Source organism: Filicampus tigris, chromosome 7 (assembly GCF_054856515.1).
Source record: "Filicampus tigris isolate MCC_2025a chromosome 7, RoL_Ftig_1.0, whole genome shotgun sequence".
Lineage (NCBI taxonomy): Eukaryota > Metazoa > Chordata > Actinopteri > Syngnathiformes > Syngnathidae > Filicampus > Filicampus tigris.
Genome location: NC_141223.1, coordinates 22,085,496 through 22,102,654, shown reverse-complemented (window position 1 = coordinate 22,102,654; position 17,159 = coordinate 22,085,496). Strand labels below are relative to the sequence as shown.

The following is a 17,159-nucleotide window of genomic DNA, read 5'->3' as shown; positions in this document are numbered from 1 at the left end:
TTGATGTAAGTCATAGCAATGCCTCTTGCATCCCACCTTAATGCCTCTTATTTTGGGTGAAAAGCTTTCCAAATTGCCGTGTCGCGTGGAAAAGGTGCCACACAAGTCAACTGCATTTGCCTCAAAGGCAAAAGGAAAGCGACAAACCCGCATGGCAAGGCCATATTAAGACGAACAGTAATTAATAGAACAAGTCAGCTTTTAAGAATGCGAGACAAAAGAAGTCTGGCCTAGAATGAGAGGATGGAAACAAAATCAGAGCCAGTCGCTGACTTCCAATCTAATTAAAAATATCAGGATATCAAAGCTTAGTCAGCCAAGACGGCAACATGGTATCAAAATGACACAAATGCCGGACAAAACTGTGAGAGTAATAAGCACATAGGAGCGAACAGCTTCATTTATAGCAGAAGAAAAGCATGGATAGACTTGTCTCCGTGGCTTGTGAAATAGGTAATTAAAGAGTTTGAGTGTGTTTCACGATGGAGGTGCTCTCGCTCGGCACTTTTTGCCTTTCGATGGAGGCTGTCCGTGAATAATTAGCTCAGTTGGAGCTTACTCCTTAAGAAGCTTAGGAGCGCTATGAGCTAAAGTATAAGCCAGCTTAGTGAGGTAAGTCATGTACACCAGCCATTGACCACATGCTTCCCCGGCGAACAAGGGATATTCGCTGAAATGTTCACTTTTCACATTCCATTAAGGTCTTCTCAATTCAAAGGCACGGAGATGTGTAGTGATCAGGATCGTTACGATGCTTCTGCAAAGCTTGCTGATGATCTGATCATTTGAATCAGGTGTGTTGGAGGAATGAGACATCTAAATAAGGGCTGGATAGGGCGCTCTCAAGGACCAGACGGAATTCATGTATTGAATGCGTTATTATGATTATCATCTTTTATTGTATTTTTTTTTTAAATGATCCCACTTGCAGCTATGGAGGCAGGTGGGTGGTTGCTATACATGACACCTATGATCAGGATAGAAGTGCCCATGTCACAGATCTGTGATCTCCCTGGCCAACTTTACATCACCTGCCTGCGGAGGTCTACGTGCAGTTTCTTATAAACTTACTTTGGCGTTTTGACTGTTAATGAGTTTCTCCTTCTGCCATGTCAAGGACTGTGCGCCTCTCGTACACCAATTATAAAGGGAATGAGCGAAGCTGCTTCCGCTTGGTGGTGAATCAATTTGGGCGCGTTCACGCCCTCAACGGCGCAAAAAAAACGCCTGTTTAAAACTGCGCCAAGCTGCATTTATCAGCAAAAATTACAAACCAAAGTCTAACAAAGTTACCGTACTCAGTAATAATACATTGCAATGTCTGTGTTGTGTGGACTCATGTGAGAGTAGACCCAATCCCGATTTTGTGCATGTTTGAGTAGAAACAACTGAATTGCGCTGCAATTTTGCCTGATTGGCAGACACAATTGTGGGTAGGCATGGGGTCTAGATCAGCATCCACATCTTTTTGTACGCACAATCAAGTGCAAATCTTTATTAAATCAGGCCCTTAAAGCAGGGCTGTCCAGACATATTTATTTGGGGGCCGTATACAGAAAAACACTATTAAACACACTAAAATCAATTAAGCAAACAACTATATATTGTTTATTATTGTTTAATGTTTTCCTAGTTATTTTGAAAAATCTGTTATATAATACCTTGCTGTTAAAGTGGATAAGGCAAATAGTAAAGGATTTTCAAGTTTTTTGAGGGACCTCAGCCCTGTATCCCACGAGACTAGATGCACCCCTGCACACAACAGCAGCCGAATCCCATCTCCATATTCAGAACCAAAACAGGAGCCAACTGTACTAAGTTGACCATTTTTAAAACAGCTACCTGATGATGATTAATGTTCATAAATCTGACTTTTGCGCAGAGAGCAAAGTGGACACACACTGCCTTACACCGCAGAGGAGAATCCAATTTGGCATCCTGTCAATGCTGGGAGTGATTGTGGTTGCGCGGATGACACTTGAATCAAGTCGCGACGTCCGCGGGTCGCCCCGGCCAGTGCCACCAAATGAAACCTTTATCATAGTGTTCCCTTTTTGCCAAAGTGCTTATGAGAAAGTAAAATGCTACTGACCCCTCATCATCCTGTTGATGCAGTGACGGCGTTATCAGGAAAAGAGAAGATTTGTATAAGGGCCCCGTTGCCTTTTTAAAGACATCCAGATTTTCCACGTCATTAACGTTGAGAGATGGGCGGCAGTAAAGTGCGAAATATCTTGTTTGAGCCGCTTCTGACTCACAGGAAGAACACACATAGAGATCAGTGGCAGGGTGTTCTGGCTTTCGTTGCGGTTACCATGAAGGCTAAGTCCAAGAACTGCAAGGACTTTTTTTTCTTTTTATCATGATAGCAAGCCTAATTAAAACAGACAAGAATAGGGAGCATTTCTATTTCCAGGAGAGGAAGAATTAACACTTTACAGTTGTTGGAGTAAATGGTGCATTTCATCCCCAGTGCGCAGCTTTTAGCTTCCCGCTAAGTGCCAATAAATGTAGCCTTTTTGTGATTCACATGGTGATTTCTTCATCCACCATTTCCCCTTGAGATTTATATATACTTTTCACAATTACATGCACTAAAGCGCCATCTGTCTGTTTTTTTTACTGTGGGAGGTTGCTTACGCATTCCAGAAATAAATGGTGATGCTACCGGAGCAGTTGTGTGATAATCAATATTTTAAGCAGCACAAAAGAACATTTGATTCCTTTTGCTACAAATTTCAAGATGGTTTCATTTTTAGTTTAAACTACATGTCCGACAAAATGGAGAATTGATGGTCTATTTTGTAAAGTAATGCAACCTAACAAGCATATCTTAGCTGTCAGATAAAAAGCATGTATGTCAACCATGCCAGGTCGACTGGTTAGCACGTCCACCTCACAGTTCAGAGGTTGTAGGTTCGATCCCCACCCCGGCCTCCCTGTGTGGAGTTTGCATGTTCTCCCAGTGCCTGCGTGGGTTTTCTCCGGGTGCTCCGCTTTTCTCCCACATTACAGAAACATGCATGGTAGGTTAATTGGACACTCTAAATTGCCCCTAGGTGTAATTGTGAGTGCGGATGTTTGTCTCTGTGTGCCCTGCGATTGGCTGGCAACCAATTCAGGGTGTCCCCCGCCGACTGCCCAAAGACAGCTGGGATAGGCTCCAGCACGCCCGCAACCCTTGTAAGGATCAGCGATATAGATAATGGATGGATGGATGAAACACACTGCAAATGATATTTACAGTACTCTAAATCGAAAGCTGTCTTTTCAGTGGCCATCATTTTATGTTATGTGAATTCCACCATCTGCACATCTCTGGTATCTAGCCGAGGATACAAAGCTGTTCATGATTTTTCCCTGTGTGTGTAAAACAAAGTAACTTCGTCTTCAGCTCGTTTTCTTTGCTTGTATTTAATGCAAATAGAATGGAGGAGGAGTGGTCCAAAGTGAAAATTTGTTTCAAAGGACAGTTGTATTGGCAAGTGGAAATTCCCAATATAAATAGGGCATTATATTCTAACTAAGGGTGTGCACCAAAAATGTAGCTTGGTTTTAAGTTGAGGTGTCAAAGTGAATTGATTAATGAAATGAATCCAAAACTATTTTATTAATCGAGGAGTCATCTACAGCCATTGTTTAACCCTGAATTCAGCCTCTCAAGAGTAATTATTCTCTGATTTCTGTAGTTCTTCAAGGACGTATTCAAAATAAGACATTTATAATCATCTGCTACTTTGGGAAAATAATGACCGAACCAGTAATTGAAACAGTTACCAAAATGTGATATTGCTAAATTGTTGTTGTTCTTTTAATCGGTAAACAACAACAAATGTATATCAAAAAGTGGTTAATAATCAGTAATCGAGGAAAAATGTTTTTGTAATGCAAAATAAAATTGTGCACAATTATTTGATTAATCGATGGAATAATTGTCAATAATCGATTCTAAAAATATCCGATAGTGACAGCCCTAGTTTTAAGGTCAAAGTTGGAGTTACATTAACAGAGAATGTAAACACTAAGTCTCTGTTTTTCATCCATCCATCCATTATCTGTACCGCTTCTCCTCACAAGGGTCGCGGGGCGTGCTGGAGCCTATCCCAGCTGTCTTTGGGCAGTAGGCGCGGGACACCCTGAACTGGTTGCCAGCCAATCGCAGGGCACACAGAGACAAACAACCGCACTCACAATCACACCTAGGGACAATTTAGAGTATCCAATCAACTTACCATGCATGTTTTTGGAATGTGGGAGGAAACCGGAGTGCCCGGAGAAAACCCACGCAGGCACGGGGAGAACATGCAAACTCCACACAGGGAGGCCGGAGCCGGGATCGAACCCACGACCTCTGAACTGTGAGGCGGACGTGTTAACCAGTCGACCACCGTTCCGCCTCTGTTTTTCATGTGTTGAAAATACTGTAAGAGGTGTGACGTAGTGAGTGATGTTCCAAGCTTTGACTTTTGACGTTTGTTCATTGTGAGGTCTGCTTCATGCTCCTTGCGAGTGTTATCATTTTGTTTTTTATATTTGCCTGTCCTGCTCAATAAAAGGCTGAAAGTGCATTGATGATGTCGCCAAGTCCACTTCCCTTGAGTGGCAGCATATCTTGGTCATAATTTAAATTTTGGCTCACAACATGAAGCAAAAACAAAATCTACCAAATAATCTTTAAAAAAAAACGTCAATGTACCACTGTACAAGTGTACCCCTAGTTGTAAACCCATTTTCATAGATTTGGGGGATCATGCATTTAACAGTAGCTATATGCAGGTGTACACAGAAAGATTTGTTTACGGAGGTAGAGGATCCACAGCTGACAAAAAACCTTTCATGTCTGAAGTTAACACATTATTTTTTGGACCAGACACCAGAAAAGTGACCGTCTGTCCTCCACATATGGAGCAGCCGCAGCTCATTAACTTACAGTACCTGCACATTTTACTTTTGGAAAAAATCTTGAGTTTTGGGGCCAACAAAGCAGCGTAATGAAGTTGTTGCCTTTGTCGACCGTGAAGTTGAAATGGTCCTGTGGATGTTGCCAACCATTTGGTACTTCAGTCACTTTTGGTTGTGAGTCAGACCCATTTGAGATTGTTCTTCCAGAACTTTTGTGTGATTTGGATTGAGTGGAATGGCATGGAAATGGGCTCGTTTTCTTGGCTGAGCCTTGTCATTTCCTGGCCATGGCTTGAAACCGTAAAGTGGAGTTTTACAAAAGCAAAAAGTTAGTGAGGAAGAGTGCACTGTCTTCCTCAGCACAGACACTGTTTACTGTTTTCCGAAAAGTGTTTCCATTATAGTAATTACAGACGTTCTTATTCCACTGACTTTGTTGACTTGGGAATAGCCTCAAGCTAATGAGCCTGCAGATGGCTGATTTATTTGCTCCCCACGTGCTGCACACAATATACACCATTTGGTAAGCGGCACGGAAACTGCACATTGACTGTGTCAGAACTCTCTCAGGCCAAAGAAATTCTCCATCACTTAAGTTATTCCGATATGACGAGAGACATAGATATTAGATAATTGGCATTGTAATTACATGACTGATCATTAAGTCGTTTGTCGATGAGGTGAAATTTGTTGCAGGGTTATTGTTTCGTGGGAAAAACGGAGGCAAAAGGCAGTGCACTGCATGACTGCAACCAGCAGATACGCTGTTGATTGAGTCTCTACAAGTTTGTTGACTAATGGAGTCCAAAATGACGGCAGCTATGGGAAGTTGCATCCATAAAGACCTCAGCTATGTCAGAACTGTTGGGCATCATTATTCTGCCACAACATAGAAAAGAGGAGTTCAAAACATTCTAAAAGAGATTCTTTCCTCTCCACATTGGTGATGATGATAATTTTGACCAACACTGGCGATGCTGTAATCAATTCTAAGGTTGTTGGGTTTTTTTTCATAAACAAGCCCGATTCAGCCTGGAAAGAGAAGATTAATCACTGAAAAATATACAGGATATAAAACAAATAAAATAAACAACAAATCATTTGATTCATTAATCAATAATTATCTTATTGTAATCACTTTAGTGGACCAAAGTTGATACCAGCGCTGCACCCAAATCAGTTATGTAATGGCAACCGCTAGCAGTGACGTTAGCACTGACGGTAATGCTAACACATTGCTTGAGAAATGTCCTGTTCTGGTTCACTGACATAACAGATGACACTTCTCTGGCCCCACACTTACAAAAGGATCCCTTTTGTAGGAGGGGAGAGAAATTCACTCAGGCAGGGCCTAATACACCAGTTATTCCCAACCCTTGGTGAGCCAAGGCACGTATTTTACTTCAGAAAAATCTGACGGCACGCCACCAAATAAAAATGTTTTCCAAAATATAAACCAAAACCATGATATCATCTAAATTTATTCACAAAAGCACTTTTTCAGTGTGAAATGAGGGCCTATTTAGTTGAGCACAAAGCTATTATTCTGTTGTGGCAACAAGTGGATATATAGATTGACTGTACCCTCTGTCATTATCTGTAAGAGCATTTAATTGTATTGCCTGTCACTAAACGTCACTATCATAGATAGATGCACAAAGATGCATAATGCCTCATGACACGACAAGCAAATCGGTTGTGAATCACTGTATAAAACCATCTGTCATCTAGCATCAGGAAGTTCCGCAATGAAAACTCTTTCAATTTGAGTTAGCTGTCAGCGTTTTACCATTTTAAACAGGAATGAGTCAGAAATAGAGCACGGCACGAAAGAGATGCTGCTAGCTACTGCGGTGCTTGATGGAGTTAATTATATCGACATATGGGAAAGTCATTCATTAGCAGGATGTTTCTGGTTGTTTTTGTGTTTTGTGAACCGTTGGCAGGATGAAGCATGGATCTGCTGCAGTCAAGTCACACTAGAAACATGGCTAAATGTAAAAACCGTGTGAATGGACCATCGGTGGGAAGTAACAAACTACACATATGGAGAACTCTTTTACTCCCTACATTTGAAAACAGATGGCCGTGTTCCTATTTTCAATTTGATGATAACACAACATCTTAATTGGTTGAGATCTTAGGGTTCTGCAATATACAAAAAAAGAAAACAGGGATTGCAGCCACTCGAGGAACGTGAATCAGGGTGCATTAACAAAAACGGCAACAACTTCTGTAAATTATGTTTCCTATCCACGGAGGGATGTGTGCCAACCTAAAAGCCACCAACCTCTGGTGTTCAAAATGACCAGTCGAATCTGAAAAGACAAATGCAAGAAAGGTGTCTTTTTTCACTTGTTATCGTCAGCCAATCTATGGCATCTTTTTGTTGTTGTTGTTAATCACTTCGCAACATATGCCAAGCTATGGGATCACGTTGTTGTGATAGCGTCAACGTTTAGTCAACGATAGCTAGCTCTTAAACATCCTGTTAGGTAACATGACTTTTTCCCTTCTCAGTACTAGCATTAGGTAAGTTAATAAAAGAGGGAAGCCATTTTATTTTGAGTATTGTAATATTTCATTTTTACTTGCTTCATGCTTATGTTTCTACTTTTTTACTTTTAAGTACTTGAGTTGAATCAGTCTTTCTACTTTTACCTGTCGTTTTTTAAAACACAAATATCTAGTATATACGTATGTACATAATGCATGAATAAATTTAGCAACTACGTGACTTAGTAAGCTTCAGCAGTTTTAATCATTTTCCACAGAGGATAAAGAATATATGCCTGTGAGTATTGCTAGATTAGCTGGGTTTACATGGAGAGACTTTTGTTGTTCCATCATTCGGAATCAAAATCTCTGGTCACTTGTCTACATGTGACGTGATTTATGTATCCCAATTTGCTTTATATGCTCCACAACGTTAATCAGATTAGCCACATTACAGCTGTGAGACACGTGCATCACGTGATTTCTCAAGATGGGGTTCATTCTACTACTTAGCACAGTAGTTTTGATAGTTTTTAGCAGCATAAATAAAAACAAGTTACATCTAGTTTAAAAGAAGTTCTCCCGTCACAGAAGAGCTCTGGTATGTTGCGGTCATTTTAAAGTGGAAGGAACATATTTTTCTCCAGAATATGTTCCCAGCAGGCCCACTAGTTGAAACACGGCACTGTGATTAATTTTGCGTTTGTGGAATAGAAATTGAGCACCAAAATGCACTCGTTTTTAGCCATCTCCGGGGGCAGCCATTTTGTCTTCTTTCGACTGAAAATGACATCACAACTGCTCACAACGACCAATCACGGCTGGCCTGTTTTCTGAATCTGAACCGCGATTGGTCGTTGTGAGCAGTTGTGATGTCATTTACAGTCGACAGAAGTGACAAAATGGCCGCCCCCAGAGATGGCTAAAAACAAGTGGATAAACACTTATTCCATAAATGCAATATTTATCAGAAAGTCCTGTTTCAACTAATGGGCCTGCTAGGAACATATTCTTGCCTTGACTTCCGTTTTAAAGTATGTATATGAAGATGTTAACTACCAGGGACGTACTGGCACCAAAATTCGTCTCGGGAATATTTGTCGCCGGGGAATGTAGGTGCAGATGGCGGCCGACATGCGCCGATTTCTATTAGTTGACGGAGGGCGGAAATTTCCCGGCTATTTGGCAAATTCCCAATGGCCACCACGCCCCTGGACCACTTCGCATTTACCGTATTTTCCGGACTATAAACCGCGACTTTTTATCCTAGATTTTGAGCCATGCGGCTTATAGTCCGGTGCGGCTATTCTGTGGATTTTTCTTCCACTGCTCGGGGCGCTCTAACCGTAAATACAGTACAATTCAATACAATACATTTCCCGTTAACTGGATGTGACTGCAGGTGGAGGAGTTCAACAGGCAAGGGCGCCATAGACTAGGTTATTGCATTAGGTGCTGTAATGCTTTGATTCTATGTTTTACTAGAGGTCCGTGAAGGACACATGAATGTGATTGGCTGATGTTACGTCTGTTCTGTTGTTTCGATGTGAAACGCTATTTTTGATTTAGCTCGTCGTGTGTTAGATTGGCTGACTTTATTAACATAAAACAAGACAGGTGCGTATGTAGAATGTAGCAGAACAATAGATGGTGGAGTCTGGTGAACATTAGCTGACAAACTGTAGCGGCAGTCGGCAGTGAAATGAAGATAAGTACTGTTTATTTTCTCTTGGGTCTCTTCTGTTTTAATCAGCAACGTTGCTGCAGTGTTAAAAGGCACTGTTAGGAAAGAATGTGCTCAGGTACACACATGTACATTTACAGTTCATAATCGTTCTGTAAATGCAGTAAATATAAAACTTTTCAACATAGACAGGTGCGGCTTGTATAAAGTTGCGGCTTATTGACGTTTTTTTCCAAAATGTTCTAAAAATAGAGTGGGTGCGGTTTGTATATCAGTGCGGCTTATAGCCCGGAAAATTCGGTATGTCAAGATCGAGCAGCCGCAGACTTGGCACCTTGGCTTTTCCAAACTGTTGACATGACGCCCTTTCAGATTGGTAAAATACCATCCATGTGAATCCTAATAAATTTCCATGTGTATTTGGCCTTTTTATTGTGATTGAGGTATTTATATGGAGCATTTTCATTCCAATTGATCAATCGGATTAATTCAAATAGGAATACATGGCTCTATGTAAACCTGGTTATTGTCTGTTGCATATGTTGCTGGTTTGTTTTCAAAATAGTCATTGCTTAAAGGGTTATAACTACTGATGCCAGTTTTGTTAGCCAGCCTATGGCATTTTGCTTTATGAGTTTGCATTAAACTAGGGGATTATTGTAAGTGGTTTCCTTATATCTCACTTTATAATTCTCTTTGTTTTGTGTAAACTTTAACTAGGAATGGCAATAAACAGCTTAAAGCGAGCATTTTGCTTCTTTCTGAGGGAATATTAACAACAACAAAAAATCGGTCGAGCAACAGCTAATATCTTAAACTCAAAAGTCCACTTCACTTGAAAGATGAGGTCCTAGTGTACAATGTGTGAGGCACTTTGCCACCTCCGGAATTGCTTCTTTTTATTGGAATGTGCCAAACTGGAGCTGCAGCGATGGAAAGGAGGGCTGCAGGCGTTCCGAGACGGCGCTCTCCGGCTTACCCTCGCTATTGCCTTACAGCCACGGTGTATCTATTATTAATCACTGGCTTCTCAAGGACAACGTCGGCGCAAATTAGTATGCGGCGAGCGCGGGGATCACTTACTAGACCTGACTCCAGAATTAAGTCTGGGAACTGAATTCTGACCTTTTCTTTCTATACGGAAGTCATATCATTCAGCCAACAATGCGGCCGCAGGGCTGGCAGATGGACACAGATATATTGCCGCGGGATTAATACGTTCACCTTCGTCTTTACCTTTATAATTTGATTAAAATGACTAAAGAACTTGCACAACACAGCAATGGCTAATTGAGAGAACTAATCCTGTTACCTTGTTATTTGCCACACATCAAAAGAAGTCTCCATCCTGAGCATAGTTGGCTCCTAACGAAGATATAAATCTTTAACGGTGAGCTGCAAAAAAACCCCAAAACCATTCAATCCAATAATTGCCTTTATGAGTCTTGACTCCACACAACTTTTTTAGTGACTAATACAGAAAGTTAACAAGATATTGCACTTTTTCTGGCCTATTTTTAATTGCAGAGTCCTACTCATTGTGCTCTGCTGAATAAACCGGCTTGCCAAGTCGATGTGGGAATGAGTCATGGCAAACGATCAGGATGTGTTACAAGGGAAGATCACGACGAGTATGTCACTTTGGACTCAACTGCTTTAAGACTTAGATGTCTTGCCAACTTAACCCATTAAGGCCTAATGCGCCCTGCTCAACAGCTCCCCAAAACCTAAGGCCGTCTTTGGAATTACCCTAGAAATCCTGAAGTTTTTCCAGAAATTCAACACCTACCAAATAATTAATATCATCAATTGCAAACGAATTTGAGAGCTTAGACATGTGGCTTTCACACAGGCCTGAGTTTATTCATCTTTACTGTTTGAATCAAAGGTGTAAAAATAAAGTGTCAGTGTAAGAGAAGCACTATTTTTAATTTAGAAAAAAATGGAGTCGTAATTACCATCCTCTTTTCTGTTACAAAGCCGTCGATATTGTCATTGTCTACAAACATAAATCTTAACCATATGTCACGTTCGACTGGTTCTACTGGTTCTACTGGTTCAAAGTCCACAAGCGTGTCATCTATATCAGGGAAATTTTAAACATTATAATAAACCACAATTACTACTCGACTCATATACTGATAACACTGGGGAACAATTTGGAAAAAAAAAAATTGAGTTCGATTTTTATGCTGATTCAAACTCAAACTGGCATGCTGATTCCAAAATTGCAGTCAGTTTTTGTTTAGAATGTGAAGTTGTTTTTTTTTCTCCACAGCTTACCCTCCAGAAAAACAAAATCCCACTGATTAGCTGTAGTAAGAAGAGCTGATTCTGATTGGACTCATCTACAGCTACGTGGCAACTTCTTTGTGCAGTCACAGTTGAGACACTGCGGCGAGGGGTGTGTGCAGCTCCAGGACTGTCAATATCTGCAAACAGCATAGCAGAGCAGGAATTAAGAGGTGGTGGCTTTTCTCTTAACCTTGTAACAATGCCATTTTGTTTTATGTGTTTGTTTGCTTGTTTTAGTTTTCAAAGCTTGTAATGTTGTGTTGTATTTACAAATGCACACATTTATTTGGTATATTTTAAGAAAATGGGTATCTATGGCTCAAAAACTTGACGTGATAGAGAAAAACTGAGCTTAATTTTGCATTCCATACCCAAAAAAACAGCTGTCAGACCTAATCCAACAAAAACTGTGTTCCCTATTGTAATCGGGCAGAATTTGAGCAACCAGTCAGCAAAAGCCTGATGATTGGATGTCTCCAAATGATTATCCTGCACGATTGCACTGTGGTTTAGGGTGATGAAGAGTGATTTCTCTTTCTCTTTTCACCCTCTCCCTGATATGCTTGGTGAATGGAAATATCAAAGCAGTTCAATATTGACAATGGCAAGTCCTTATGGGTCAACCCGGGCTAATTTTTTTCTTGGCCGTGTTGGGGTTTTCTTATGTTGTATTGTATTAGGTTAGGAAGAAGTTCACAATTCTTGTGTGTACCTAGTTTTTCAACGACAGAATCGACAGTTTGTCACCACTGGCAGCCCCTGAGGAGGTTAGATACAATGAATCAAGCATGCTTACTGTTCTGGATTATAGCTTTGCCTGAAATAATTTTCACAGAAACCCCTTGTCTTTTTTTTAAGCATCTGCCTTTTTCCAAGAGATTTATGACAACTCCTTCGAACCACCTGACAGGTTAACACAAAAGAACTCATGCAAATTAGAGATGGTCGTAATAATCCATAAGAATTCCGGTGATTAAGGGGAATTTATTGCTGATTAATTGTTTCTTCTGAGTGCACTACTCAGTTGCAACTTGGCAGCATTATTCTGCTCAATACAACACTGGTGTCAAAACAGAATCTTAAGACATTCAGACACTGTAATTTAGTCTCAGACCATTAGTATGCGTTACAATTAATTGTTGGTTAATTTTGCTCATGACAGATCAAAGAAATATTGTGAAATCATGTTGACGATCATTCAGTACCATCTGCGTAGCAGTAGCCAATAATGGAAACATATTATCTAATGCTTTTCCAATGATACTCCTGGACAGCGAAGTAGCATTAGTTCACATTCCTACGAAAAAATGATGAAGCTCCTATCAAAGTCAAAGAATCACTTTTCTCGGGGCAATGGCTCTCGTGATGAATTTCGAGTGGAAAATCCCTTATCGAAATACAGAAAAAGCTATTATAAGTTATTGAATTATCGCTGCAGATGACTGGAGTCCAGTGAAATATCTTCTTTGGTATGGTAACCGTGCTTGCAAGGCAGAGCCTTCACCACGCGCGCGCACACACACACACACACATGAGCACACACGACAATGACATTCGTCTAATGAGTTGCCGCGCTGTAATGTGTTCATTCCCCGCTGGTTCTTCGTCGTGTGTGGCCGTCTTTGAGGTGGGGAGACTCGACCATTGCAGACTTGCTACACTTTATTTCTCTTTATTCTCCTCTAAAATATGTACAAGATACATTGCACCAACATTACATGGCAGGAACGCTACACGGCAACTAACACACACAATGATACACAAAAACACCACATGATATACAGTAAATACATCACATTACAAATATCCTTTAATAATAATGATGACAATGCATCAGATTTATGATGTACTACACACACCCGCACACACACACGCACACCATGCCACACTGCATTCACACTCCAGTACAAAACACAAATAGTAACACAACACAATAGACTACTACACTTTACTATTAACTACCAGAGCTGGGCAGTCTGTCCCTGGGTCGGACCCTCCGGCCCAGCCGGATGCCCATTTTTGGGGCGGAGGGGTGGGGGGTGACACATTTTTAAAAATGGCTGGACTAAGCATGGCCGGAAGTGGATTTTAGTCCGGCCCACTAATCGGCCCTCATGCGTGTGACGTGCTCGCGAGGCGGCCAAATTTAATCTCAGCCTACTCGGTGAAAGGCTTCTTTTTAGGCTTCTTTCAAAACAAATTGTGTCCGGGAGGAAAATCAAGCGGCGCGCAGCACTCAAGTATGACACTGGCACATCATGCACTTCCCTTCTTCCGTAAATACGCCGTAGCAAACCTTCTGTGTAGTGGTTTGCTGGCATGCTTTTATTTTGAAGGCAGGGAAGTGTGAAGGAGGGGAGGGTGGAAAATAGGTAACTTGTTGACTTGTCGTCTGTTGGACAAATAAATTATACAATACAACAAAACCAACACCATGGCTCGCAATGGAAGTAAGTACACGCAGCTGGGTTGTTGTGTCTTTCACAACTCAATAACTTGGAGAAGTCTCGGAGCTCAGCTTCTTTTTATCGCGTAAACGGCATTCATTCACAGACGAGTCGAATCACTGATAACACATGAAATTATATCACTCAGCGCACGTCGCGGTGCACTGCGGAAATCACAGGGCGAATAACTACCCCTGGAAAAGTAGGTCCATACACTACATGGGTACGTGAGTAAGTGGCGCGTTTGAAGCGTGTCCGGAGCGGGTTTGAATAGTTAGCCAGCTAATTGTCTTTAAATAAACCTCTTCCGTGTTAGCATCTCTCCCACGGTGGCATCGTTCACCTCTTTTTTTGTCGGTCGGAACGGGGCGGGGCCGACAATGTTTACGAATATGGCCGGGGGGTCGCGGCCAGAAGGGTACCCAGGTCAAGGGTGGAGGGTCGCGGCCGGACGGCCAAAAAAGGGTCAAGTGCCCAGCTCTGTTGACTACTACACAGCTATTGTTTTATTTATTTTTTAATACTTTTTTAAAATACTTTTGGTAATGGTTATCCTGTTAGTTTAGGGCAGCTGTGGTACAAACCCAACATTGGGTGCTATCCGGTTTGTATTGTTATTACTCATAAACTGTTTGACTGGAAAAAAAGCACCACCCCTTATAGAGTAAATAATCAGAAAAATACATGTACTTGTATTTTTAATGATTCCAAAATATTTTCCTCCCTCTTTCCACAAGCATACTTGAACCACTTTGTGCAAATCCAGCCATGAAAAATGTGTCAGTCGCCATCCATCCATCCATCCATCCATCCATCCATCCATCCATCCATCCATCCATCCATCCATCGTAGCCTGGGTACCCTTCCGTTATAAGTCTATTTGGCAAGCCGGACCAAATAGTGATCGCCTATCGGACAGTCCATCTATTATTGTAACCGCGCTTCCGTTATCGCTTCTGTCTAGTCGAACTGATTGTGCACTGCTCTGGAGAGCTAGGACTGTGTGGGAATTTAGGGGAGCTCGCTGGAGCACCTCAGTAGTACAAAACAATCTGGCTTTACATTTTTCCACGTCATTCTTCATTGTCGTCAGGCATGAGCAGTAGGCCCAAACGCCAAGCAAAAAATAAAGAAAATGATGGAAATTGCTTACCTCTTTGATGCAGGCAGTGGCCGGCAAGGTATCGGGAATGCCAGCTGTAGAACTATATGGCCCCCAACAAAATGTTTACTACATATGAAGGTGAAAGGCTTCACCTTGCTGGCGTTTTTAGCTTTGGAAAACAAATAAAGAATACATCCTTCATATGTGGAGGGTCGTAGTGTCTGGCGTCGTTTCTGCAAGTTCCATAGCAGCGGTGTTTATTCTGCATGTTTTTTTCTGAGATAAACGGGCAGAAAAGAAGCAGTCTGCGAGCGCGCCTCTATGTTGACCCTCTTCCAGTTCACGATGTGACGTCGCGCGGTCTAAAAATGGCACTCGTGCGGCACGCTATTGGGACCCATTAGCCGACCAAAAACATGCCTGATCTAAAATGCACAAATCAAGCAGCAAACTTACCTACATCAAACGAAACAATAATCATCAATGTCAGGTTATAGACGATTACATAGACAGGCGAAAATCCACACCTATGCTTGGTCCGTCTTTTTTTTTAAGTTTCCCGTTTATCGCCTGCAAAACGGGCATCCGTCATAGACGGATAGACGGACCGGTCCGTCAGTCAGATGGAATGCCCACCTCTGTAATCAAGTTTTGTTATCTTGAAAAGAAGCCTGTTAGATTGTGGCTATGTCTACTGTCAAGGCTGGCCCATCTTGGGTTACAGCAGGGTGGTGGCCTCGATTTGCTCACCTGTGACCAACATCCAACGAGGGAGTCTGGGAATCGTTAGCCTCACAGAACCTTTTCCAGCAGAGCTTCACCTTCGCGCCACTTAAAGGGATCAATGAACCAGCAAGGCACTGCACAAAAACATTGTGTGATGCAATCTTTCTCTGACCGCGGAATTACTCGCAAACCTTTTGCGTGCCTTTGGAGGATAAAACGGCGGAAAAAAGTGGACTTGCAGTGAGGGGGTTGACCCCTCGCCCGTAAATGCGTCGCACTGAGTGCATGGCTGTGCCAAGGGGACGTGTCCTTTACTTGGCCTTCCTCCACTGGTAAGAAGAAAGAACTGTTTTTTGTTGTTGTTTTATCTTTTACCCAGTTAAAAGATCATTTTAGTGAAAGCTGTGTCGTAACCGGAGCCATTTGTCTGAGGTGCCTGTTGTGCCTCAAAGAGGAACGAGGGAATACCCTCTGTGCTAGCTCATGGAGGCCTCACCACTCACTGGGTTGTCTCTGATCCCAGCGACTTTATTACCACTGCCAAGAAAAGTGCCAAGCCAAGAGATATGGTGTTCATTTGAGTTTGTTTGTTCATTTGTTGCTTCATCAGCAGTTTTATGCAAAAAGAACACAACTGAATCCTGTTAAAACTTTGTGGAGGGATATGTTTATTCATAAACTATCGGATTTGCATAAATAAAAAGCGTACAGTCTAATGCCTGGTACAAGTATAAGGACTTTATCAATCTTAAAATGGAACTATGACAGATCTCAAGCGTAAAGAGAGAAAATGAGGGATTTAACAGTTTTGGTCGTATCATGTGTGGTCTTCTCCGATGACCTCAACACAGAACACCATACACCTAACTATGCCATGACATCATCCATCTCGAAATGAAGTCTTTCGAGACAGAAGTCTCGTGGGCTCACATGTGATTTCACAAAAACGAAGAACACACTTCCAGATAGGGCTGTTCGATTTTGCCTAACAAGAAAAATCCCAATTATTTTCTGTCAAACCCGATTTTACGATTACGATTTCTTTGTAAAATAAAAAATAAGGAAAAATGAAGTATTTTGAATGTCTTTTATTTAAACTTAATTTTTCTTTCTTTGAACTCAAAATGCGAGTCAATTTAACTTAATACACACAGAACAATCCATTGGGATTAACAACATTTTACTTACACAGTAGATTTCAGATCTGTTCTTAATTAAACCAATAATGAAAGAAGTAAGTGCATGTACCATCTGAAACGAAATCATCAACATGAGATAAGGTAAACAGTCAAGTCTGTAAACCAAACAGTCTGTCAGCAAGTCATTTTGCCAACCAGCTAGTGACTAGCCTTTCACCTTTCTCCCTGGTCTTACTTACTTACTTAAATCAATGATTAGTGCAAAACTGTCAAACAATAATACAATGCACTGTCAAGCTTAAAAGTACGGATGCACCGGCTGGCCAGAGGTCCATTGTAGAAGAGAAAAAAAGGGACGCCGTTGA

General features: G+C 41.4%; 1 protein-coding gene across 5 annotated transcripts in view; it reads left to right on the top strand.

The window, feature by feature from the left end:
• lrfn1 (leucine rich repeat and fibronectin type III domain containing 1) overlaps window positions 1-17,159 on the top strand; it is a 216,983-nt gene that overhangs the window by 47,824 nt on the left and 152,000 nt on the right. For 4 of the 5 annotated variants that reach the window (XM_086036436.1, XM_086036435.1, XM_086036433.1 and 1 more), the window contains exon 2: window positions 11,361-11,547. The exons of the other annotated variant lie outside the window; for it this stretch is intronic. The gene's annotated coding sequence lies outside the window, so the exon portion shown is untranslated. The remainder of the gene's footprint in view (window positions 1-11,360; window positions 11,548-17,159) is intronic. 5 annotated transcript variants of the gene reach the window in all.